This window comes from Trematomus bernacchii, unplaced genomic scaffold (genome assembly GCF_902827165.1).
Source record: "Trematomus bernacchii unplaced genomic scaffold, fTreBer1.1, whole genome shotgun sequence".
Taxonomy (NCBI): domain Eukaryota; kingdom Metazoa; phylum Chordata; class Actinopteri; order Perciformes; family Nototheniidae; genus Trematomus; species Trematomus bernacchii.
Window position 1 is genome coordinate 43,936 of NW_022988024.1, and position 26,178 is coordinate 70,113.

Below are 26,178 nucleotides of genomic sequence, written 5' to 3' on the forward strand. Positions count from 1 at the left end.
ACCTCAGTCAGTATATACTATTTATAAGCAAATGCCTACTATAATATGTATATTATATGGATTAAAGTGTACATACATTTGCTCACATTATAAATGATGGTTGGGTTGCATTTTTCTGAATCTTTTAACAATGTTAATGTGTGAAATTCAGCTGTGATGAATGAAGATGTCGTATTGATCCGTGGCTCACATAACGCGCAGGACTCGAGTGATTTTTGCTGTTGGGACACGGGTTTGAGTCCAGCATGAACCTTTTAGTTATTTTCATTTCGATGGACACTGAATTATATTTTTGAATAGAGGATTGGATTGGATTAGTTTTGAGTCATAAAGATAAAGCAACACTTTCTCAGAATCAAGCAAAACTAAGAGTTTAAGAGAAAAAACAACGAGTCAAGCAAAATAAATTAAAAAAATAAAACTATAAGTTGTAAACAAATCATTTGTGTAATCATGTCAACTATAAGTCTTATTTCTTTGTTTTAACATATTTTTGTTTGCAGTTCTCTTTCCTTCTTTCTCAATGATCAGACCTTTGCTCTCGCTGCAGCTCTCTAGTTTGCGCTAGTGATGTGTCGGTCGCGAACGAGCCGATTCTTTTGAACGGCTCTTTGGTACGAACGAAGGGAACCGAGTCGTACTTGGTGAGAGCCGTTCTTTTTATCGTTGGTCCACTCTCACTGCCTGTCAAAATCCACTCGCCTTTTAAAAAGCTTGATTTTGTTCCCCAAACGTATTCTGTGAAGACCCGCCCCTACTCTGATTGGTAGGTTTCAGCACGAGGAGTGAGATGGGGTGGGTCTTAAGGGAATACGCGAGAGAGAGAAGTCATAACAAGTGGTAGCCTAAAGGACAGGTAGACAACGTGTTTTTCGGATGGAAAATGAGCCAAACGCGAAAATGCAGCAGCATTTGGATGCACTTCAACCAAAACCCAGGCAGTGATAAATCGAAGTGTTCTAATATTAAGAGTTGCGTGAATTTCATGTAAGGCAAGGCAAATGTATTTACTTAACACATACAGAGGGTAAATTCAAAGTAGTACATTCACTGACATGAATGACATGGATATGGCGCCACCCTGTGTCATGTTTACAATGCAGATTATTGACATTAGGTCTGGCAATACAGTCAATCATTATCCTGGTGATTATTATAAACCTAGTAACCCCGCCCCTTTTAAAAAAACGGCTCTTTTGAACGGCTCTTTGAAAGGAACGGAGCCATAAGATCCGGATCCCTTCAAAGAACCATAATTCCCATCACGCGCTCCTTCATTTTTTGTTTTTGATTCTGACACAAACATCCAAGGGGGGCGGGACTTTCAGGGGTGCGTCCCCATTGGCTACTCAGTTTTTGAGTGACAGCCCAGTCCTCCGGCGATTGTACAGTGCAACTGCGGTAGCTGAGCATGGACAGAAGAACCCCCAGAAGAACCAGCATCTCAATTATTATAATACTACAAGTGAAAATATATGTAAGTATTGATCATTTGTGTTGTTTGTGTGTTTCTTTATTGTGTTGAGTGAGAAGTAAAGAAGAGCTGTGCTATGAAAGTTAGCTTTTGCTAACTTGAGATCCATAATGCTAGCTAAGTAGCCTAACAGCAGGGTTAGCTACTTAGCTACCAGTGCGTGAGCGCTCAGACACCGGCACACACACACAAACAGACTTGTGTGCCTGACTCTACCAACAGGCTTTCATGATTCTGTTTAGATATGCAAGTATAAGCCATGATAGCTTATTTTATTAACACGCTCATTTGATATGAAAATCAATGGAGGCTGAGTTTACTTCTTTTCTCTGTAGGAAAACCTACCGTCCATGATGCCCCTGAGCTGAGTTTTATTTGTCATACAAATGTTGAGCTTTGGCTTCTCTTCTATGCATTGCAAAATGCTACACATGGGCTACTCGTTCTAAGTATCAGATTTGAGCTCTCTTCCTATTCATTTCCAATTCTATTTTAAAAAAAATGTTGAATTAATGGCACAATTAAGTGGTTTTTTTCTATATGGAGACCTGTTGATAGTTAACTTCATATTTTTCATTTCCTAAAACAATTATGTTCCTCTCATATTAACAGTGTGGATCATTGAGACAGCGTGGTGTCCAGAGGTCTTCTCCCATTTCCCACTTCCTGTGAGGGGACAGCACGGAGGGGGGGGGCATGAAGAAAGACCTGAACCATCTTCATCCACGCTGGGCTGTTATCGCTTGCTCAGTGTCATTTAATTTGACCAAATGTCTTTACATATACATTTAATAGATTTTATTATTATCTACCTTTTGGTTTTATGTCCTTTTATTTAAAACATTCTTTGAGACTTCATCTTCTGGTTCAAATTTCAATAAATGTAATGTGTATAATCACTCTTTTGTCTTTATTCTACATGAAAATGTTAGAGATTCCATTCAAATCTGTTGATTATTCATATCTTCCTCAGGAATAGTATGTTGAGTTTTTAATGCTAAATGTATATCATTTTCTCACAGGATATAGAATGAGACAACACAGTTTTTATCCATTGTGTATGAATGCTTCAGCTCTTCAGACCAACATAGTAAGATGTGAGCATGTTCCTAATTGTGTTGGTATGCAACCTAGGTCTGGTCTGTTTAATAAAGCAAATCTGCCACTTTTATATTGTAGAATTTGTTTTATTATTATTAAAGCAGTCTTTAATTGTTTGTCCTAAACATAGCCATATATGCTTTTGAAATGTAACATGTCTTTGAAAAAATAACAGTATACAGTTTATATTGTGTATCACCTTTAGCATAAAATAAATAGATAGACAGACAGACACTTTATCAATCCCAAATTGGGAAATTATTTTGTTACAGCAGCAGTGTGTTCAGGTATTAAAATATTTAAAGTTGGAATAAAGTATAAACTACACAACACAAGTATAATGCACAGCGATCCATAAGATAAGTCCGATATTTTCATGAAAACTCCCCAGGAGGCACCAACACAAACGTGGCCGAGTGGACTCCGGAGTTTGCTGCATGAGTTGCACTGTATGATCTGTGGTGTAGTGGGCTGTCACTCAAAAACTGAGTAGCCAATGGGGGCACCCCTGAAAGTCCCGCCCACCTGGGACGTTTGTGTCAGAATCGCAAACAAAAAATGAAGGAGTGCAAAGGAGAAGAGCTGCAGCGAGAGCAAAAGTCTGATCATTGAGAAAGAAGACTGCAAACAAAAAGATATGTTAAAACAAAGAAAAAAAGACTTGTAGTTTACACAAATGATTTGTTTGCAACTTATAGTTTTATTTTTTTAATTACATTTATTTAGCTTGACTCTGGTTTTTTCTCTTAAACTCTTAGTTTTGCTTGATTCTGAGGAAGTGTTGCTTTATCTTAATGACACGAAACTAATCCCATAGCTTTCATAATATTGTTTGCCGAGACCAACATTAATGATCAAGCAGCATTTTAAAGTCTAAATATCCCTGCACATGTAGCAATGACATTTCTGCTGCTATCTTTGCAAAACGGGGGGAGTATGGGCATAGATATGTCTCATAATTATTTGTGTGAACATAAAAATTATTTGTGTGTAAATATGTGATTTGGAAATGTAAAACACAATCCACAAATGCATTTAAAAGATTTGCAAACTCACAAATAAATTTGCAAATGTAAAACGGATCTGCAAATACGCTAAATATGTTCACAAATAAAAAAAAGATCTGTGAATATTTCTTTAACATTTACAACTTTCGATCAAGCATTTGTGAATCCATTTTGTATTTGTCGACCAAAAATGCGCTTGTGGATCTCAACTCTCTGCTCGTGGATCTCAAATTTCTGCTTGTGGATCGTCTTTTTACACACACGGAATTTTGAGACAAACTTTCCTCTGGTCTCAGCTAAAATCTACTCGTGTGACTCGGTTATTTTCGGAAACCACGTGATGGCCTGCTGATGACGACATTTCCGCATGATTTCAAAGTAAGAGCATGATGGCTTGTTTAATGCTCTGTTTTTTTATTATAATGAACAGCGAAACGTTAGATGCATTCTTTATCACCATCATCATCATCATGTTATGGTGATACAGTTAGTTTGTGTTAGTTTATTGGTTCAATACAGCATATATCGAGCACTTTCGTAGGCATTGATGTTGAAGTACAGACTACGCCACTTCGGGTCCCGGGGGAGCAGCTGGCAGCGAAGCAGCCCAGAGGAAACTCTTTCTTCATTGTTTTTTGTGTATTCAGTCAAAGTTACAAAGCACTTCACATTTTATTAATCGGCCTAATTTTACCTTACCAGTGCAGTAATAAAGTAATCTGTAGAAAAGCACCGTATTTAGGTCAGCCTTCATAGTAAGGCTACATTAAATGTTATAATATTCATCGTGTCCTTTCTACTGTATATGCATATATTCCTGTCTATTGCTTTCATTTGTATTTCATGTTATTATGTTTATACTTGTTTCCACACATTTCACAATTTGGGATGAATGAAGTATCTATCTATATATGATATCTATCTATCTATCTATCTATCTATCTATCTATCTGTCTGTCTGTCTGTCTGTCTGTTTATCTATCTATCTATCTATCTGTGATATCCATCTATGATATCCATCTATTTATCTGCCTGTCTGTCTGTCTGTCTGTCTGTCTGTCTGTCTGTCTGTCTGTCTGTCTGTCTGTCTATATCTATCTATCTGCCTATCTATCTATCTATCTATCTATCCATCTATGATATCCATCTATCTATCTGTCTATCTATCTATGATATCCATCTATGATATCCATCTATTTATATGTCTGTCTGTCTGTCTGTCTGTCTGTCTATATCTATCTATCTATCTGTCTGTCTGTCTATATCTATCTATCTATCTATCTATCTGTCTGTCTGTCTATCTATCTATCCATCTATCTGTCTGTCTGTCTGTCTGTCTACCTACCTACCTACCTACCTATCTGCCTGCCTACCTACTTACCTACCTACCTACTAGTTGTTTTGTTTGGAAAGGTTGTCATTGTATTGCTCTTTACCAGCACCTGCAGAGTACAGGACTTTACATTGTAAATATTATATCAATCCTATAATATTGGTTTCTAGCATATATCATTTGCAAGTGTTTAAAACAAATGTGGGATACTGATTTCATAAAAAGAAAGACATTCATGATTGTCATATTTTATTATGTAGGATACAGGACTGGACTGTAGTCAAGTAAACTTACTTTACTTATTAGTATTTCCATTTTATGGATTAAGAGGGAATTATTCTCACTTCATTTATGCAACAACTTTATTTAATTTTATGATTAGATTGTTTTGCTTGTATCATCCTTTGCAAATACATAGTCACAATGCTGGAAACAGGGCTGTTCTAAGCCCCGAGGGTACTACCGCCATCTACTGGCTGCAGTGTTTTTGTGTTATGCATTATTGCATGAGTAAAACTAGAACACTCAGTAGCTATAACCTATCAGCATTTGGTTAAATCAGATGAAAGAATATAATTACTTATATTTATATTGACTGTGCGTGGGCCTGGCAGTGGCAGATTCATTTCAGGCAAAAGTGTGCACAATCAACGGTAGGGCATGTATTTTAATTGTTTGAATAATTTATATGGTTATAAAATATAACATCGAAACACTGACGCAAAGAACACTTATTTAGAATGTGTAAGTAAGTTTACTTGACTACAGTCCAGTTCTGTATCCTACATAATAAAATATGACAATCGTGAATTTCTTTGTCAATTACTTTTATCAAATGAATATCCCACATTTGTTTTAAGCACTTTCAAATGATATGTTAGAAACAAATATTATAGGATTGATATAATATGTACAATGTATAAAGTCCTGTACTCTGCAGGTGCAGATAGATAGATAGATAGATAGATAGATAGATAGATAGATAGATAGATAGATAGATAGATAGATAGATAGATAGATACAGTAGATAGATAGATAGATAGATAGATAGATAGATAGATAGATAGATAGATAGATATATATATATATATATATATATTAGGGCTGTCAGTCGATTAAAATATTTAATCGCGATTAATCGCATGATTGTCCATAGTTAATCGCGATTAATCGCAAATTAATCGCACATTTTTTATCTGTTCTAAATGTACCTTAGAGGGATATTTTTCAAGTTTTTAATACTCTTATCAACATATGAGTGGACAAATATGCTTTATATGTTTGTTTATTATCATTTGAACAATGACAAATATTCTCATGAATATTAAACACAACAACCTCTGAACATTACAAATATTCGCCTCAATTCAACCTGGAACCTCTCATACAATACTGTGTGTGTGTGTGTGTGTGTGTGTGTGTGTGTGTGTGTGTGTGTGTGTGTGTGTGTGTGTGTGTGTGTGTGTGTGTGTGTGTGTGTGTGTGTGTGTGTGTGTGTGTGTGTGTGTGTGTGTGTGTGGGTGGAGACACTGTGATGGATCTTGGAGCTACAGTATGTGCAGCTCAAGGCATATATGCTCGAACGGGAGCTGCAATCATGTTGCGCGCACTATCCGTGCTGAGTGTGCTGACTTTTCGTACAATGTCCCACTGTCTGGCTACCTGCATCAAGTCAAGTGCTCTGCGCAGTTGTCGGCGAAATGTCATTGAAACAGCTCCTTATATCCGTTAGCGCAGCTAGCTAGCACCAGATGCTAACAACAACAACACGTAAGGTGTGCCTCGCTCGCGCGAGTCGCCCCACACATACACACTCCCTCCCGGTCCTCCCGATGGCCAGTCCGGGCCTGCCGGTGAGCGTGGAAGTGTGGTCTGCCACAAGCGGGCGGCAGGAGCGGGGCTGTCAGCATCAGCTTGGAGATGGTATTTTAAACTCGATGCGCTCTGAAACTACGGGGCGGCCGAGGACAAAAAATACACATGCGTTAATCGCGTTAAAATAATTAGTGGCGTTAATTTTTTTTTGCGTTAACGCGTTATTAACGCGTTAACTTGACAGCCCTAATATATATACATAGATAGATACAGACAGACAAGACAGACAGACAGACAGACAGACAGACAGATGGATATCATAGATGGATATCATAGATGGATAGACAGATAGATGGATATCATAGATGGATAGACAGATAGATAGATAGATAGATAGATAGATAGATAGATAGATAGATAGATAGATAGATAGATATAGACAGACAGACAGACAGACAGATGGATATCATAGATGGATATCATAGATGGATATCATAGATAGATAGATAGACAGACAGACAGACAGACAGACAGACAGACAGACAGACAGACAGACAGACAGACAGACAGACAGACAGACAGACAGACAGACAGACAGACAGATAGATAGATATATAGATACAGACAGACAGACAGACAGATATATAGATGGATATGATAGACAGATATGATAGACAGATAGATAGATATAGACAGACAGACAGACAGACAGACAGACAGACAGACAGACAGACAGACAGACAGACAGACAGACAGACAGATAGATAGATAGATAGATAGATAGATAGATAGATAGATATCATAGATATCATAGATAGGTAGATAGATAGATATCATATATAGATAGATACTTAATTCATCCCAAATTGTGAAATGTGTGGAAACAAGTATAAACATAATAACATGAAACACAAATGAAAGCAATAGACAGGAATATATGCATATACAGTAGAAAGGACACGATGAATATTATAACATTTAATGTAGCCTTACTATGAAGGCTGACCTAAATACGGTGCTTTTCTACAGATTACTTTATTACTGCACTGGTAAGGTAAAATTAGGCCGATTAATAAAATGTGAAGTGCTTTGTAACTTTGACTGAATACACAAAAAACAATGAAGAAAGAGTTTCCTCTGGGCTGCTTCGCTGCCAGCTGCTCCCCCGGGACCCGAAGTGGCGTAGTCTGTACTTCAACATCAATGCCTACGAAAGTGCTCGATATATGCTGTATTGAACCAATAAACTAACACAAACTAACTGTATCACCATAACATGATGATGATGATGGTGATAAAGAATGCATCTAACGTTTCGCTGTTCATTATAATAAAAAAACAGAGCATTAAACAAGCCATCATGCTCTTACTTTGAAATCATGCGGAAATGTCGTCATCAGCAGGCCATCACGTGGTTTCCGAAAATAACTGAGTCACACGAGTAGATTTTAGCTGAGACCAGAGGAAAGTTTGTCTCAAAATTCCGTGTGTGTAAAAAGACGATCCACAAGCAGAAATTTGAGATCCACGAGCAGAGAGTTGAGATCCACAAGCGCATTTTTGGTCGACAAATACAAAATGGATTCACAAATGCTTGATCGAAAGTTGTAAATGTTAAAGAAATATTCACAGATCTTTTTTTTATTTGTGAACATATTTAGCGTATTTGCAGATCCGTTTTACATTTGCAAATTTATTTGTGAGTTTGCAAATCTTTTAAATGCATTTGTGGATTGTGTTTTACATTTCCAAATCACATATTTACGCACAAATAATTGTTATGTTCACACAAATAATTATGAGACATATCTATGCCCATAGTGGAGCCTCGCTGCGGGGAAACGGTGGACCTCTGTCGCCTGTCAGCGCAACTTCAATGATGTCGTTTCAAAACGTAAAAAAGGAAGGGCGGTGCCGGCCGCCAGCGAACCGAGCCGGCCGTTCTGTGATTCTGTGTTTGTCGTCACTTCACACGCGATGCGCGTTGCTCCTCCACAGTTAAACTACTTTCAACACAGGACGTTCACAACAGTTGATTTGAGCACGCAAAAACGGTGCCGGAGCATCAGCACTACAGCCCTTTATCCCCCCATACTTTGAAGGCCGGTCCGTGAAAATATTGTCGGTCCAGGCAGGAAATGAAAAAGTGAAATACATTTGAAAAAGTCACACTTGACTCTACGTTGCTGATTTTTTATCAAGTCTGTAAAATATGTTTTTTGTGACATAAGTCTACAGTATAAGTACAGAGTAATAATAATGTATTAAAAACTGTTAGAAATTAAAATTCAATGTTTTATGGCATGATTTAGTCTAAAACATACCGTCAGTTTAAAAGCAGTCAGATGAAGAACTTATTACTTTTAGTATTGTGTTCACACCTTAAATGGTGTGAAAGGAGGGATTGTTAGAAATTAAAATCAATGTTAAACAGCATAATTCAGTCTAAAACATATCGTCAGTTTAAAGCTGTTTTATTGTGGAAAAGCCCGGAAGTTCTCAGGAAATCAATGCCAAGCTTTTATTCTGAAAAATCCTTTATCCGGTTAGCTTGTGACTAATGTTGCGTTTTCTGAATGTAAAGTGAAAATGACTTGGAGTGTTACACACAAACGTACGGACTTTAACACTACATCGATAGACGTTAAGATATTATTACTGCTGAATATTAAATGAAGGTCTAGTTGATCGTAGTGTTTACAGATACGTGAGAAGCTATGACGTCAGAGGGAATTTCCGTAAAATAAGAACTGTGCCGGAGCGGAACCACTAGGACTTCTAAACTAAGTATTACAGCTGTTTATAAGGTATTAAATAGAAAGTCATGACAGAGATAATGAGGAGAAAATGCTTAAGGAAGTAGGCAGAGAATATCAATGTCGAAATCATCTGTGCTCTCGCGATATCGAACCGGCAAATGAGTAGGGGGCCACCCACTATTTGCACAGCGGGGGACAACGAGACGTGGATAAAAAGGCAGGACGAAAGATAACTCACTCTCTTCCCTTCGCTGCAGCCTCCCTCAAGACAACACCGGCTTTGTCTCTCCATTCACCATGCTTGTTCTTTAACCACGTTACTTAATTAAACTACCCATTTGAACCTTTTCAGAGACTCCATTAGTCTCGTTATTTTAAGTTTCTTTCCTGGGAGCGAGAAGATCACAAATTATCAACATTTGGTGACCCAGACGTGTGATATCAACACTGGGAGAGAAATCGCTAGTTTCGACGGAGATTCCGCCAACCAAAAGACACACAAAGGGCCCATATGCGAACGGTAAGGAGAAGCCAGTTATATCAAATTCTCCAATAGCTTATATAGAACCATTTAGATTTGTGTGTTTTGCGGCGAGCAGGACATCCTGAGAACAGCTGTTAATTTAATGTTAAATATAAATTTAAACCAAACCACGTGGCGTTGTTTTAGAGCAAGCAGGGTGAGTCTATTTTCCTTTCTTTGATTCATTAACCAACTGCATGTTTTTTAAACCAACTGCATGATTATAATGTGTGTGTTTTCCAAGCCGGATATATTAATGTGCTTTTAAGCCGGTATTTATATAATCTTTTAAAAAAAAAATAATAATAATAAAAAAAATAAATAAAATAAAATTAATAAAAAATAAATAAACCAATCCCAGATATTGAAGTTAAGTTCGGATGACATAGGATATTTGTTATCAGGAGCGAAGGTACTATTCAGTAGATTAGTGATTCATCTTTGATACATTTAAGGACTATATCCAACTACTTATTATATTGTGTTTGACGACTTATAGATGGACTCTTGTCGTTTTGTATATTCTCAAGACAGATGGTATCTTCTTGACAGAGAAATAGATGGTATCTTTTCTCGTTATTAGCAAGTTAAAGATGGAATCTTCTTGTTAAAGAGAGTTGATGGCATCGTCTCGTTTTTAGTCTCAAGATCAGATGGAATCGTCTTGTTTCATTGTCCCAAATAAGTGAGATGGTCTCTTGTTTAATTGGTGATAAGAGTCTGTGGAAGTCTGAAGTATACTCTTTAATCATTGCGTGTGCATTACGGAAAGAAATGCGGCATTCGTGCGTTAGATAGACGATATTCTCCTAATAGTGTTTGACTGGCTTCCCATTTGGTCGCATAATAGCGTGAGAGTTGCTCAGACGACCATAGGCTAAATAGTTTTGATGGTCTCTAACTATTTTGTATTAACTTGTTTAAATTGTATAGCATATTGAGAGCGTCGTGCTGTTATACTGCTCTGAAGTTTAGCCTGGAATGAGGTCTCCTTGTTGAGATCAACACCTCCAGGATTTCAACGCATCAGAGACAGCCATTCTTCTTGCAAAAAACTCTTTGTTCTGCAGGTCAGCATTTGAAATCAGTTGCCATCTTGTTTTGACCTCATGTTGACAAACAATGACATGGCAGTCGCCATTCTGTGAAATGTAAATTCAGAGGACCAGTTGTTGTCTTTTTGAAATCCATTCAGTTTCACTCACATGAGGCTAATTCAATATTCATGACCTCCATAGTGTGTAGAAAAAAATCATTCTTCTTGAGTCAAAGTTGGAATTAGATATTCCATTTTGCTGAATCAGGTTATCTATACCGTTGGAGTTTGGTTTTTGAAGAAAAAGATTATTGTATTTTCTAAAAAGCTCAAATCTGATTTTTGAAATATTAGTCCTTGCAAAGGAGTTTTACCTGCTTATGCTTATACTGTGCAATGTGGTGTGGCTGGGATATGCTTTGTTGATTAATCCTAAAAATTGTGTGTGCTGATGGCTGTTTTTATGCTTTGTCCATTAATCCTAAACATTGTGATTGCAAGTGTATTCGCTGGTTTAAGTTTGACTGTTTAATCATAAAGTCAATTTCTTTCCCATATCAAAGGTAGTTATTAAGAAAATAAGCTTCTTGTTAAAAAGAAGTCCGTTTTTAGAAGAGCTAAAAAAGGGTGGAAAAAAGCTGAAAAATTACAACAGCACACTCTGCTGGTTGTACAGAATTGTTGCACAAGAAATAGGGGTAAAAGGACAAACGTATAAATACAACACCAATTGATTATAATTATGCTAAGGTTTACTTTCAAGTATTATAGATGAACACGTACTTCATCACACATAGATAGAATCACAGGTGGTTCCTGATATTAAGATAAGAAACCTTACACAAGTCTTTCAACCTAGACTGTAGAATACCTAAACACCACACAATTGAAGTAAAAACATAGTTTATGACTTAGCATAATTTCATGCACTTTGGAATACACTATACACAGTAAAGCTAGATTTTTACGAGATTTCTATTTGCATATTTCAAAGCCAAGCCACTGTACAAGGTTTAAAAAAAAAAATTAAAAAAATTAAAAAAATTAAAAAAAATTAAAAATTAAAAACTTTTTTGCATATTTTTATTTTTACTTTATTAATCTTTAAAAAAAAAAAAAAAAAAAAACCCAGGTATTGAAGTTAAGTTCGGATGACATAGGATATTTTCTATCAGGAGCGAAGGTACTATTCAGAAGATTAGTGATTCATCTTGGATACATTTAATAACTATATCCAACTACTTAAGCAATATGTCGCCAAAATACACTAAGTTAGGAGCACCCGCAGAGCCAGGGTCAACTGCAGACATCAAGGCAAAGGTACATGTCAGATCAGATGCCACAACACATGCATCAGACAGACAAAAGAACTGGAAACAGATACAGGAATTGTTTGATCAATGGCAGACGAGAGGATTGATTCCAGCAGATGATCAACCTGGCCCAACAAAAGCCCATAGAAAAGCTGTAGTTGCTTATGAGAATGAGAGATACTTAGACCAGCAAGAAGCATGGATCCACACCAGACACCCCTTTTGGTATGGACCTGAACAAAGCGCTATGAACAAAGCTGAAAAAAGAAAAACGACAGTTACAAGTCTGCTGCTCCATCTGAAATATGCCAGCCAGGGATTGACAAACAGCATACATGTGTTAAAAGCGGCAGATCGGCCAGTGAAGGAAGACACAGCAGGAATAACAGAAGAGGCTCCAGTTATCCAAACTCAAGAGCAGAATCCAAGTCTAACTGAAGTGTCTTTTTCCAACATATCAGAGAACAACCCTTTTCACCAAGCCCCTATAGGAGAAGTATTGGAGTTGGATGGACTCCCCACAGCTACACGTGTCAAAGACTTGGAGTATGAAGTAAGGATGCTATCTGGTGAAGTTAACCAGCTGAGGGAGGAACTCAAAAGAAGAGAGGAAGACGGATCTCAAGACGCTACAACAGTAGCTATAGCTGGAAGACCCAAGAACTGCACAATCCACATGTTACCGGTGATAGCAGCTGGAGAAGGAGGATTTCAATACCAACCATGGACTCACAGGGACATGGAAACATTAGTGTCCAAGCTACCTCCACTCACCAAAGGAGGTCAGAAGTGGGTGGATGATCTGGAGAAGTACACTGTCCAAGACGACCTGTGCTTGGGAGACATGAGGGCACTGCTAGGACGGATAGAAGGAAGACTAAAGGCAAGAGCAGTAGATTTCGAGGCCAAATGCGCCAACTCTGCAGATGACATTTCATTCAACAAAATCAGGTCGAGCTATTGGGCTGCTATTCGTCACATCTACCCGACAGCATACAGTTTACATGCCCTCACCAGCCTGAAAAAAGGAACGGAGGAAGACATGCATGCCTTCTTGAAGAGATGTGAAGGAGTGTGGGAGGACAGCACTGGAGAACGACATGACGTTTCTCCGGCTGTCGTGATGTTGTGGAAGAATGCGGTCATTAAAGCCCTTCCCCAATCCGTGCAGGCATGCCTGGAAGACAAGGTGGGATTAGACATTAAACCCATTGAAGAATGGAGACAACATCTCATTCACCAAGACATGACATACCAGGCAACACAGAGGGAAAATGACGAAGTGATGAAAGCACTAAAACTAAGACTTTTGAAGATGCAGGTAGCTGAGAAAGACATTGAGGCTTGTAGGAAGAAGACAAGGAGAAGGGAGGAGAAGCTTTCAGAGATAGCCATAGAACCAGAGAAGGCAGGGCGAACACCTCTAACAGTTCAAACTCAGGAAGAACCAGAGAATCAAATGCAGAACCAACAAAGCGGAGGAGGAAGTTTCAGAGGAAGACGTTTCCAGAATGGTGGCTGCTACACATGTGGTCAGACGTCACATTGGTCCAATGCATGTCCCACACAACTCCAGCAACAGCAAGCACCTGTGTATCTTCCTACCCAAGTACAGCCACAAGCACCACAGTATCTTCAACAGCAAACACCTGCATATCTGCCTACCCAAGTACAGCCGCAAGCACAGGTATACCCTCCCATACAACGAAGGGGCAGAGGAGGACGTTTTCAATCAACAGAAAGAGGTTCCCAAAGTGAAGGATGCTTCAAATGTGGTCAGCTGACACATTGGTCCAGAGAGTGTCCGCAGAACATTGCATCAAACAACGGCCCTCCACAAAGTTACCCCAGGGGAGGTTTCCATGACTATAACAGAGGCAGGGGGTCTCAGGGATGGCAAAGAAGAATAGTATTTCCAAACATGAATGTTATTTAACAATAGTGAGTAGCATATTGCATTTAAATATAAATCATCCACAGATTAGTATAAGAAGATTAAAACATAGTAGAACATTTAGCAGACTATTTTTGTAATTATGAGAAGGAAAGAGATTACGAGTGATGTTGTTCCCCCACACAGAAAACTATTGTGCCCACACAGCTAGAGAGGTCAAGACAATGGTTTTCGCCCAAAAGATGAAGATGAAAGCCTAGTCCTTGCCCAAGACGGAGGGTCCTTACCAAGTCCTCCTGTTTAAATCGACTGCAGTTCAAGGGGCAGTACAGGCTACACCTGATGTGCAGCTGCTAAGAAAAAAAACAGAAACTCGATTCTGCTGTGGTGAAGTCTGGCTACAAAGGGAGGTGTTTCAATAAGATCGCTTGTCTCAAACCAGTGAAGAAGTCAACAAGAACCCAGCAGAACTAGAGAGTGACTGTTAGCGGGAGAACAGTGACAGAGTGACAGAAACTGGCACAACATTTACCAGCCACCATAGATAGACCCCGTCAGAAGACCGGGGCTGTGTTTAAAGGGGAACTTCATTTATTAAGTTGAGGTATATATGGAGTCAGATTACATTCTCTCATAAACACATTTTTATAATAGGTCTGAAGTTTCTGATTTAAGGCATGAGCTGCCAACTAAATAACATAACACTGAGCTTGGATGAAGAAGTTGTAGGGTTTTTTACAACAGTTTCAAGAATCAGTCTTCATTTATTTATGTTCAAGTGAATTTGTTGACTTATAAAGTAGTGCATAAAGCAATATCTATTTTTAAGTGAGGGACATCAGCCCTTCATGTTCTTCTGCGTGCAACCCTCTGTGAGAGTAGTTCGTATTTCCCACTAGTTTAAAGACATATTATTCTGTCATGATTTGTTTGTTTAACAGTGTCAGCCAATCTCTAATACTAGAGCTATTAAGACGTATTAGCAACACCAGTGTGGTTTTTTCGCAGCAACACTGATACATAGTACCATGACAAAAGCCATTATTGAACTAACAAGAAGTAAACTATATTTTTGTACTAATGACAGATTTTTAGTCAATGTGCATTTATACCATTGGAAGACGATACATCACACAACATCTTTGTACGCCTTGTGGGTACACAGAGGATTTATATGTGTTTGCTACGACGTTATGGGTTTTCCATGTCCTATTCATAATAGAGTAATCATTGCAATATTAATTGAGCATTTTATGCTCAAAGGAGGGAAGGTCATGATTAGTCAGATAATGGATTTCGGTAACGTTGTAGTTGATAAATACTAACATGCTGTCAACAATAGGTCGCATAACAACAAAAGGTATACCAAAGCTTGGGCCTCCTCCAAGGAGGGAGTGGTCCAGTTTTAGATATTAGACAAATAGAAGTGGATGAATATGTCAGAGCTCTGAGTAATATTTTCCAAGTTTTTGTCTACACAGGCTAGGAAAGACTGCACAGATACCAGACGAGACATCAGAAGAGACTCCTGTTCGGCCAGGTGATTGGGTGAGGGTGAAAGTTCCCAAAACACAGTGGGCTGATCCCCGGTGGTCGGAACCGTGACAAGTTGTAAAGAACTTCCCACGCGCTCCGGTTTAAAGGTAAAGAAAAAGGAGCAAATTGACACCACCTCACACATTGTCACCCTTCACTGGCAACTTCCAGAAAAGTTATTGGAAGCTAGGACTGATTTGGCAGAGCTGGAACAAAAACAATAAATAGAAATACGATTAAGATCAACAGCTCAAGAGACGAATTGTCTTTAGATTTTTATAGATTGTACACTAAAGTGAAAACCTATTTTGTTTTTTCACCTGAAAAAGAGTCCAACGTTTTGTTTCCATTTTCGTATACGTTATTTTTGTACTCATTTACATTTTATAACTGACACAACCATGGATAAAATGTCAAGAACAAAGCCAAAGCAATTATGGGGTCCCCTAGGGATAAGAGTCAGAATAGCATTGTTGATTGTGCTCATTACACTTGGCACCTTTCTGGTTGGATGGGGAGTACAATATCATGAAAGACATGGATCCATTAGTTCACTCGTAGAAAATGCCCACATCACTAACAAAACACCAGCTGTGTTTCAGAGACTTTCACTTATCCCCAGAGCCAAAAGATCAGTTGAGCAACAAGAGGAGGAGTTAGAAATACTCGTTCCCAAAGATGAGGAGGTTACAATCAAGATCATTCACCCCCCCTATATGCAGTTCTTGTATCAAATGATGAGATGGGTTTAAGTGATCGGAATATTTAAGTGATGGGAATTTACAATTTAGGGGAATCTCCAAATACACTGGATCCATGTTTTAGTCTGTACCAGAAACACCCCCGTTAAGACTATGGACAACCGACTGGTGACCTGAGCAAAATTATTGAAAAGTTATTACAGTAGAAACAGGGTACTAACCCACGAGGACAACTGTATGTACAAACTCTATGAACAAAATTCCCCAACAGATTGTGGCGACTGTGCACAGATGTATCCAGTCACAAAAGTTACTATTGTTCTAAGTAATAGTGAGATTTAACATATTGGAGAATATATGGAGACGTCCTTTTATAGTGTGTGAAACATGTGGTGCTTGAAACATGTAAGTATTTCAATTTATAGAAGAAAATGGTTTCCTGAAAGAGTTATTTGGAGTAGATGTGTTACAGTGGGAGAAAAAACAATGTTTAGAGATATAGTACATTTATTAGTAGACATTAATTGTGTTTAGATGGCATTTAACATTTAAAACAGATAGTATGATTAGAAGATAGAGTGGAGAAGGTTAGATTTACTTTACCTCAGTGTGTTAGAATTTCCATAGGTAATGCGTCCCGAGACCTGGACTCTCTCTCTCTCTCTGCCTGTCAGACTGCTACGACCCCTATCAGACAAAAGACCTCACTACAGGAGACTCCTCCTCCTCCTCCTCCTCCATCGAACAGACAGAGAACCAGAGCTGAACCAACAACGACAAGACTGCATCCAGAACCTTCTCCACCTGCGGCATCCAGAACCAGAACAGCATGCTGACATAAAGAGGCATACTCTCATCAGTCCCTAACCCAGGACATGAAGTTCCAAGCTGAGCCACGAGATTTGGCACAAGAGCAGAGTGTGGGACATGAAAGCAGAATACGCCCTCCATACAACAGCGAAGAGACTGTAAAGAAGGAGATGAAATGCAAAGCAGTTGGGCCACTGAAAAGAGTACCAGCGAAAGGATTTAAGAGCTGATGGACTGAGGAGAAGACGGAACCAGAGGAGTTGGCATGGTCTAACAGAATGTGAGGGGGTCGTGGCTTGAGACAACAAGAGGAGGAGAAAAAGAAAACGGGAGTGAGTGAGTTTATACATAAACACACTTATTCACAAACAAACTTGAATTGACTTGATAAATACGTAAAGACAAAAAAAAAAGATTTATTAGCCATGAATTAATAAATTGGTAAATTAAAATAGTAATAAAAAGAGGAAACTGTTAAAGTAAAATGAGGAAATAATCCTAAAACACACTGAGGGTACTGTGAGATAAAGGGCTAGACATGATGGAAATATTCACCACACTTTACACTTTAAGCAGTGAGTGTTGTGGGACTTAGGAGTAGAACATATTTTTCAATCTTTCCATCATGTAAATGAATTATTCCCTAAAAGATTTTATTCATGGGTGAATTTGGTAGAGATCTAATGTGTTACAATATTGATCTCCAGCTAAAGGGATAGTTTTAGTGACCACTCTATAAGAACAGACAAATCTGTGTTAGTTGGACAATGTTAAAGGGAGAGCTAATACCAAGCCAAATATAGTATCCCAATCTAAAGTATTGTTTTCGCCATTGTAGCATAGTTATTACCATAGGAGAACTGTTAAGGTGGAAATAACATTTGTTTGTCCAAGATGTAGAGTTTTAAAGGACACTGGGCAAAGAGCGATTGCAAATTTAATTTTGGAAAAAGCAATATAATTGGGAGTAATACATGCGGGGCCTTGGATCACTCATTGCAATGATGCATATTTTTGACAACCCATATCGTTTAGAGAGAAGGGGTCACTCAACCCACCCAGCAGTTGTTTTAAATCTTACTTGTAGCTTCACAGGGAGCGCACGGCACCAAATTATGAGTTTAAAAGACAAGCGCCACCACCTCCTGATGGTCATCCATTTAATCAGGGATGACCTGAAATTTAGAGATGTTATTTAAAGTAGAAACATATCCGCCATAAGTGAAAATTCCTAAATTGAACTACAAACCATGGATGAAATAACTACTGTTTTTAAAATCCTTGATAGAGGAGGGAGTAACTGTTACATGCTCGGACACCCAAGGTTCCACACACTGTTAAAGGGGTTAGCATAGTTCTTTAAACAGACTAGAATTGAAGATAAATTAGTGAAATGAGTTATTGATATTCCACCGGTTTTCACACCATTTAAGGAACTTTATCACTGCATTAGAACGGACCACCCAAAGGTACTGAAGTAGGAACCATAAGTGATGAAATTCTCCAATTGTTGTAACTGACCAAAATCTTCTCCCAGAAATGACTGTCTGAAATGCCGTATCCCAGAGTAGATGTTTGATGGTATCATGGAACTAAACCCTTGTATGCAGTCTTGCTACAGGATTAGACTGGGACCTGTGCACTTGTACAGCCAGTGATGTTTTATATGCAGTACCAATGACAGTGGGGCAGTTAATCAACATGGCGAAACGCCCCAAAACCAGTAGGGCTAAGAGACCAGTCAAAGGAGGGAGTTTAGGCTCGACAGTGTACAAGGATAGCATAGGGGGGCCCAGGGGAGTGCTAGATGTTGGAGTTGCATTCCATGTACCCGCACCCTAACATACCGATTGATCACCACAGCCTTTTCTAGAGAACATATTACTTTCATACTTTAAAAAGTATGAAAGGGGGGAGGGTACATTTCTCATAAGGGAACAGTTTCAATTGTTAGCAGAACAAGACGACTCAACCCATATACAGATATTGATGAAAATGAAGACAGTGTGTAAATGATGTTAAATGATATGGATGATAAATGATGAGATTGTTCAAAGAATGTCCAAATCATGTGATATTTCAAATGATGAAATATATTTCAAATGATGAAATCATTAGAATGAAGAACCAGCTACAAAGTGGTATTACTTTGCACTATTCAAAAAAGGTTTCTAACTTTTATGTTTTATACTGTTATTAGTGATGCGATTTTTAAATAGTATGTTTTTATACTTTGTAAAACAAGTGCCTTAACACTGAATGTGGTATGGGAACGGTTTCTGTGAAAGGAGGGAGTAAGAAATGTTCTAATACCACAAGTTGCTGCTATTTTAAAAAAGTGATATTGAATGTTAAAACTAAAAGTTATGCACAAGGGAAAACTTTTACACCAGAAGACCAACCAATGTATTGTTTGTATTTTTGATGACGGTTATTTGAACCATTCCATTTTGATAGTATGTTTTTGATATGAGTTATGTACTATGCAAAGTTCAGATGAAGAACTCATTGATTTCAGTATTGTGTTCACACCTTAAAAGGTGTGAAAGGAGGGATTGTTAGAAATTAAAATTCAATGTTTTATGGCATGATTTAGTCTAAAACATACCGTCAGTTTAAAAGCAGTCAGATGAAGAACTTATTACTTTTAGTATTGTGTTCACACCTTAAATGGTGTGAAAGGAGGGATTGTTAGAAATTAAAATCAATGTTAAACAGCATAATTCAGTCTAAAACATATCGTCAGTTTAAAGCTGTTTTATTGTGGAAAAGCCCGGAAGTTCTCAGGAAATCAATGCCAAGCTTTTATTCTGAAAAATCCTTTATCCGGTTAGCTTGTGACTAATGTTGCGTTTTCTGAATGTAAAGTGAAAATGACTTGGAGTGTTACACACAAACGTACGGACTTTAACACTACATCGATAGACGTTAAGATATTATTACTGCTGAATATTAAATGAAGGTCTAGTTGATCGTAGTGTTTACAGATACGTGAGAAGCTATGACGTCAGAGGGAATTTCCGTAAAATAAGAACTGTGCCGGAGCGGAACCACTAGGACTTCTAAACTAAGTATTACAGCTGTTTATAAGGTATTAAATAGAAAGTCATGACAGAGATAATGAGGAGAAAATGCTTAAGGAAGTAGGCAGAGAATATCAATGTCGAAATCATCTGTGCTCTCGCGATATCGAACCGGCAAATGAGTAGGGGGCCACCCACTATTTGCACAGCGGGGGACAACGAGACGTGGATAAAAAGGCAGGACGAAAGATAACTCACTCTCTTCCCTTCGCTGCAGCCTCCCTCAAGACAACACCGGCTTTGTCTCTCCATTCACCATGCTTGTTCTTTAACCACGTTACTTAATTAAACTACCCATTTGAACCTTTTCAGAGACTCCATTAGTCTCGTTATTTTAAGTTTCTTTCCTGGGAGCGAGAAGATCACAAATTATCAACAAAACCCAGCAGAGACTGGTTTTAATCAACACTCACCCTGTTGCTCGTGCTCTGTCGAAGTGTAAAATGTAGGGGTGGGCGGATCGATCCCAAAATATCGATACTTCCGATATTACGTTACGTTTCAAAATATCGATACTAGAGCCAATAGGATCGATACTTTTATACTTTCCCCCCCCCCCCTCTCCTCTACTCGTCAATTTCATCAACAACTATGTGCAGACGAACACAAGTATATGCGCTCTTTTCTTCTCTCTCCACTGCTGTCCTCCTCTCCTCGAGGCTCGCGCACGCGCAGCGCGCTCCCTGCCTGAACGCCGATTATCAAGCTGACTGACAGCAGCCAGCAGGGCTGGACAGCAGCAGCCAGCGACTCGCGAGTGCGACACACACACGCGCATGATGGCTGAGAGAAAGAGGAGCGTTGTGTGGAGCTATTTTACAACTGGCAATGAAAACTTAGCGAACTGTGATGTGTGCAAGAAGGCAGTTCGCTACTGTGGCCACTTTGTATTGTTATTTTTCATGTTTGCACTTTAAATTTGCAAAAGTAAAACGTTTATTTGTCTATAAAAACGGTCTTGTCTTTATTCATGAAAATGAATTCAGATTTAGTCTATTTATGATGCTTTCAGCTCAAAAATCATGTCATGCAGCTCTCCCCTATTTGAAAGTACATAAGACGCTTTTCATTTTAAAAAGTATCGGTATCTGTATCGATATCGGCGATACTGGCCCTGAAATACTTGGTATCGGATCGAATCCAGATTTTGTGGTATCGCCCACCCCTAGTAAAATGGAGTCTGGCTTCATCACTTCCACTTCCCTCTCTGCAGCTCCTCCCTCTGTTTATCAGCAGAGGTGAAGTACACAGATCTTGTACTTGAGTAAAAGGAGAAGTACTCAGGTCTTGTTCTTGAGTAAAAGTAGAAGTACTCAGGTCTTGTATTTGAGTAAAAGTAGAAGTACTCAGGTCTTGTACTTGAGTAAAAGCAGAAGTACTCAGATATTGTACTTAAAGTGGACCTATCATGCTATATTTGAATAATATAGTATAGGACCATACCTATATAAGGCATATTTATACTTTTTTTTTTTCAAAATACCAAACAGATCATGCATTTTAGCCATGCCTCATTTTGCTCAATTTGACATTTTTTAGCTCTGTTTTTGCAAGGGCAGATTCTGTGAGAACAGCACCATCTACAGGCCTGGCATATGTACTACAGCGTCTCCAGCGCTTTCGAACGGCAATGGCCGTGGCTGTCTCCTCCTGATTGGTGGAGTTGGCCCAATAGCCGTAGCGCCACTGTCCTGACGTCAGGACAGTGTTCAAATCTGGATCAGTTTTTATCAGATCCGTTGCAGCCCCTTTTTTAGAGATTTGGGTATGGAGGAAAATAGAGAGGGTTGTGTTTTCTGACACTTGGTGAGTTCCCTGGAACACCGGGGACACATATTCATGTATAAAAGACGTACAAAAGTGCATTTTGCATGATAGGTCCCCTTTAAGTAAAATCAGAAGTACCAGTCCCAGAGTGTAGGAATAATCTGTTACAGTAAAAGTCCACCATTTCAGAATAATACACCATTTACTTGTAGTGGAGTAAAAGTACAAATGCAGGACTTTTACTTCTAACAGAGTATTTATACACTGTGGTTCTTCTACTTTTACTCAATTACAAGATCTGAGTACTTCTTCCGCCTCTGATTGGCTGAAATAATCGTTTTTACAATTCCCTGCTATGTCAGTTATTCTCATGTTTTATTTTTGAAAAACTTCTCCCGGAAGTAGTATGGAACCTGTCACTCATGCATTAGCTGACAGAAGTGCCTCCCTGCTCCCGAGAAGAAGAACAACAAAGTCCCACCAAGGGCTGCGTTTCACTTCTCTTATTTTTCATTTCCTCGCTCCTCGGTCTCGGTCTCACCGGAAGTTGATTTGTCTGCGCCATCTTGAGTAGCGTCCCACTGGCCTTATTTTTGCCGGAGGAGCGAGGAGCGAGGAGCGAGGAGCGAGGAGCGATAACGGAGGAGCTATAATCGAGGAACCACCAGACCATCCTTCGATGAAATCCTCAGACACTCACCCCGCCCCCTTACTGTGTATCGCTCACTGATTGGACGATGCAGCGCATGCACTGATCTGTTGCTTCTTGACATGAGAGCAGTTTCCCAGCGGAGTGAAGAAAACACATGAAACTCACGGGAGTCACTCCTCAGTTCATACAGTGTTTTGTTTCAATTAATGCATCATTCAGTTACAAATATGTGATATATCTGAACAACAAAGTGGTCAAAAATCATTTTATTCATTTATTGGAAACATTTTCATGATCGCTTTTTTCGTTTTACATTTTCATTTATTGTCATTTCCATTCAGTCAGTCATTAAGTGCTATTTAAAATGTTAATTTGCTACATATCCACACAAACAAACTACAGTAAGTGTGCAATCCAATGAATGTTAATCTAACTGGGTTTTCAGGGATGCAAACTTGTCACCTTTCGGCGAAATTCGCCGTTTTGAATCCAAAATAGGTCGTTTGCAGTGGCGGCCGGCCGCCGCCCCCCCTCTTCCCACATTAAAAATAAAAAAAATAAAAAAATATATATTTAAAAAATATTTTTTTTATTTTTATTTTTATTTTTAATAAACAAGGTAAATATTATATAATTGGTATCAGTAAAATGTATAATCTACAATAAAATCTCGTTTAAAATTGTGTTACGATCAGTGGCGAGCCGTGAGCTTTATACCTAGGCCCTCTGACCCCCACCCCTTCCCTCGAAAAAAAGAAAAAAAAAGAGTTATTACGTCACAGCGTATACTTCAGCGGAATATCAAAACAACGGCCCAGGGTGCAAAACGCATCAATGACAGCGACCCTCTACCACACAAAACAACACCTGTGAACCCAATTTGTGTTCTTTGACATTGAAAATGATATTGCATTGTGTTTGTTACTTTCGTTGCAGTTGTATGTCTTAAGTGTAATTTGGCATGCTTTTATTTTGAAGGCGAGTTCACGCTGTTGACAGGAAGTTGTTGTTGCTATGGAAACAAGAAAAGTTTCACAGCGGGCGGAACTTGTCATAAAGTCCGCGATAATAAAACCCACCCATTTGGAGGGAAGATATGATTGGTCAATTGTACTGTCATTTGACATTACTCTCTTGTTCAGTTACTATAGAGTGGCGAAGTCCCTCCCCTTCCGGTGGACCTCCATGGGACCTTATTTCGAGAAAAATTATGTGTTGAAGTCAATGGAGAGAGAAAGATTATCTTTCGATCCCGTTTGAATTGTGCCACGAATTACACATATGATGTTTGTCAATTTAAAAGATAATTTTGCAAGTCAAAAAAAGAAAAAAAGGGTCGTAAAACTGTGAAGTAACACATTTGTTTGTGTGAAACGCTCAATGAACTACATCTCTGGTCAACAACACACGTCACCAAGATGGCCGTCACTACTGTCTTGTCAACAAAACGATTGACTATCCTCACTATCACCACAATGAAACACGTCCTGAAGAATGTCATGCAAAGCTGCCTGCCTGCCTTCCTTTGATTCTCTCTGAACTGCCTGGTCGTTTTAATGTTTAATGTCAACCATTTGTGCAGATAGCATGAAGTAGAGAAGATCGCCGATGCTAACGTTAGCGTTAGCATTTCTCCCCCGGGCTTAAATGGTGTATTATAGAATGATCACACCGGTGACAGTACTATTCAAAGGGTTCACGAAATATGACTACTACTCTTACTGTTTAACATTTTGGGTTACTTAATGTTACTTCATGTTAAGGCTAATAAAAATGACAAGGCTGTAATGCTAACTAACATGCTAGCTACTAGCTAGGTAGCTAACTTGATCAAGCCACTCCTGGTCCTTTCATCAGACGGGAAGCAAAAGAACGAGCAAGACCCATTGCTGGTATAATAACAACCTGGTACTAAGCACACAGGCATCTTGTTAAAGTTATCTTATCTTAGCCAGCGCCATATAGATAGATTATATCTATATTGCGCTGATCTTAGGTATCTGAATGGTGGAGGAAAACAATTGTGACATCACTTACGCGACTCTGGGATTTGTAGTCTTTCTAGTTACGTATTTTTCATAGTCTTATATTTCAACAGTTTTACGACAAACTGTGACTTTTTTGACATGGAAATAATTTTTTAAGATTGACAAACATCATATGTGTAATTCATGGCACAATTCTAACGGGATCGAAAGATACGTTTTCTCTCCCCATTGACTTCAATGCATAATTTTTCCGAAATAAGGTCCCATTACCTGGAAGTAGGTGGGCGTGACTTCGCCACTCTATAGCGGGCCCTCTGTGAATCGCAGAGAGGGCCAGACGAGCTTCTTTCATGTAACCCTTCACATTCAAACAGAGACTGAACAGGCAGATTCGAAGTATTTATTTCTTTGGAAATGTTATTTTATTAAATCAAGTTTTTTTTCGGTAAAACTAATGAAAAATATAACAAAAATAATATTAAAAAAATATATATTTTTAAAAAAAATATTTTTTTTTAATGTTTTTAAATATATATTTTTTGAATATCTTAGGCCCTCACAGAGGGCCTAGAGGGCCCTGACGGCTCGCCACTGGTTACGATGTCTAAAGTTACTGATAAGTCACATGTTTCCTGCCTGGCCTTGCCCGTGTATCATTACTCCCTCTCGTCTGGGCGCTATGCACAGCGCCCAGACGAGAGGGCAGCAAGTGCAGCAGAAGCCAACTGTTGCTATCTTTAAACTATGCCGCCGAAACATAGTTTCAGCCAATCAGCGTCGTCAAATCTGATGGTCACAGGGCTCCTACGTGAGCACCCGGTGCAGTCTGTGAGTTATTTGGACTCGTATCCAAGGAGACAAAACAGGAAGCTGTCATACACTCTGGAAGCTACCATTAGCAGCTAATGAAAACTCAATTTTTGACATAAAAATGGAATTATGGATCATCAATCATTTTTCAAAGTGACAGACACATTGGATTAACCTATGGATTAACCTTCAGCTGCGTTTTTCTCGTTTTTGATCAGAATTGTTATTCTGCAAAAGGTGAGCATATCTCCGTGTTTTGCTACCTAAAGCTACGTCGTGTGATGTCTGTATTTGCTTCCCCTGTCGCGAGTTCTGATCGCTCAGTGATGATACTTATATTTCTAGAATATGTGGAGAAAAAAATGGGGGAAAAAAGCCCCTTAACAGGTTAAATGGGAATTAAATCAGTGTTCCCAAAGCCCCGGTGTTCTGCAGTTTGTGTGGGCCTACTGTACTGTTGCACAGTTTATGCTGTAGAAACTATGTCCAGGATAAGGTGTTTGGAAGTTTTGGAAGATTCATAGCTAACCACACTGAAGTTATGGAGGTATTGATCAGTCTTCTCATATTTTTAAG

General features: G+C 38.7%; 1 protein-coding gene across 1 annotated transcript in view; it reads right to left on the reverse strand.

The window, feature by feature from the left end:
* LOC117472268 (protein NLRC3-like) overlaps positions 1-20,931 on the reverse strand; it is a 35,291-nt gene extending 14,360 nt beyond the window's left edge. The window contains exon 1 of the mRNA XM_034117441.1: positions 20,799-20,931. The gene's annotated coding sequence lies outside the window, so the exon portion shown is untranslated. The remainder of the gene's footprint in view (positions 1-20,798) is intronic.
* Positions 20,932-26,178: the final 5,247 nt, after the last annotated feature.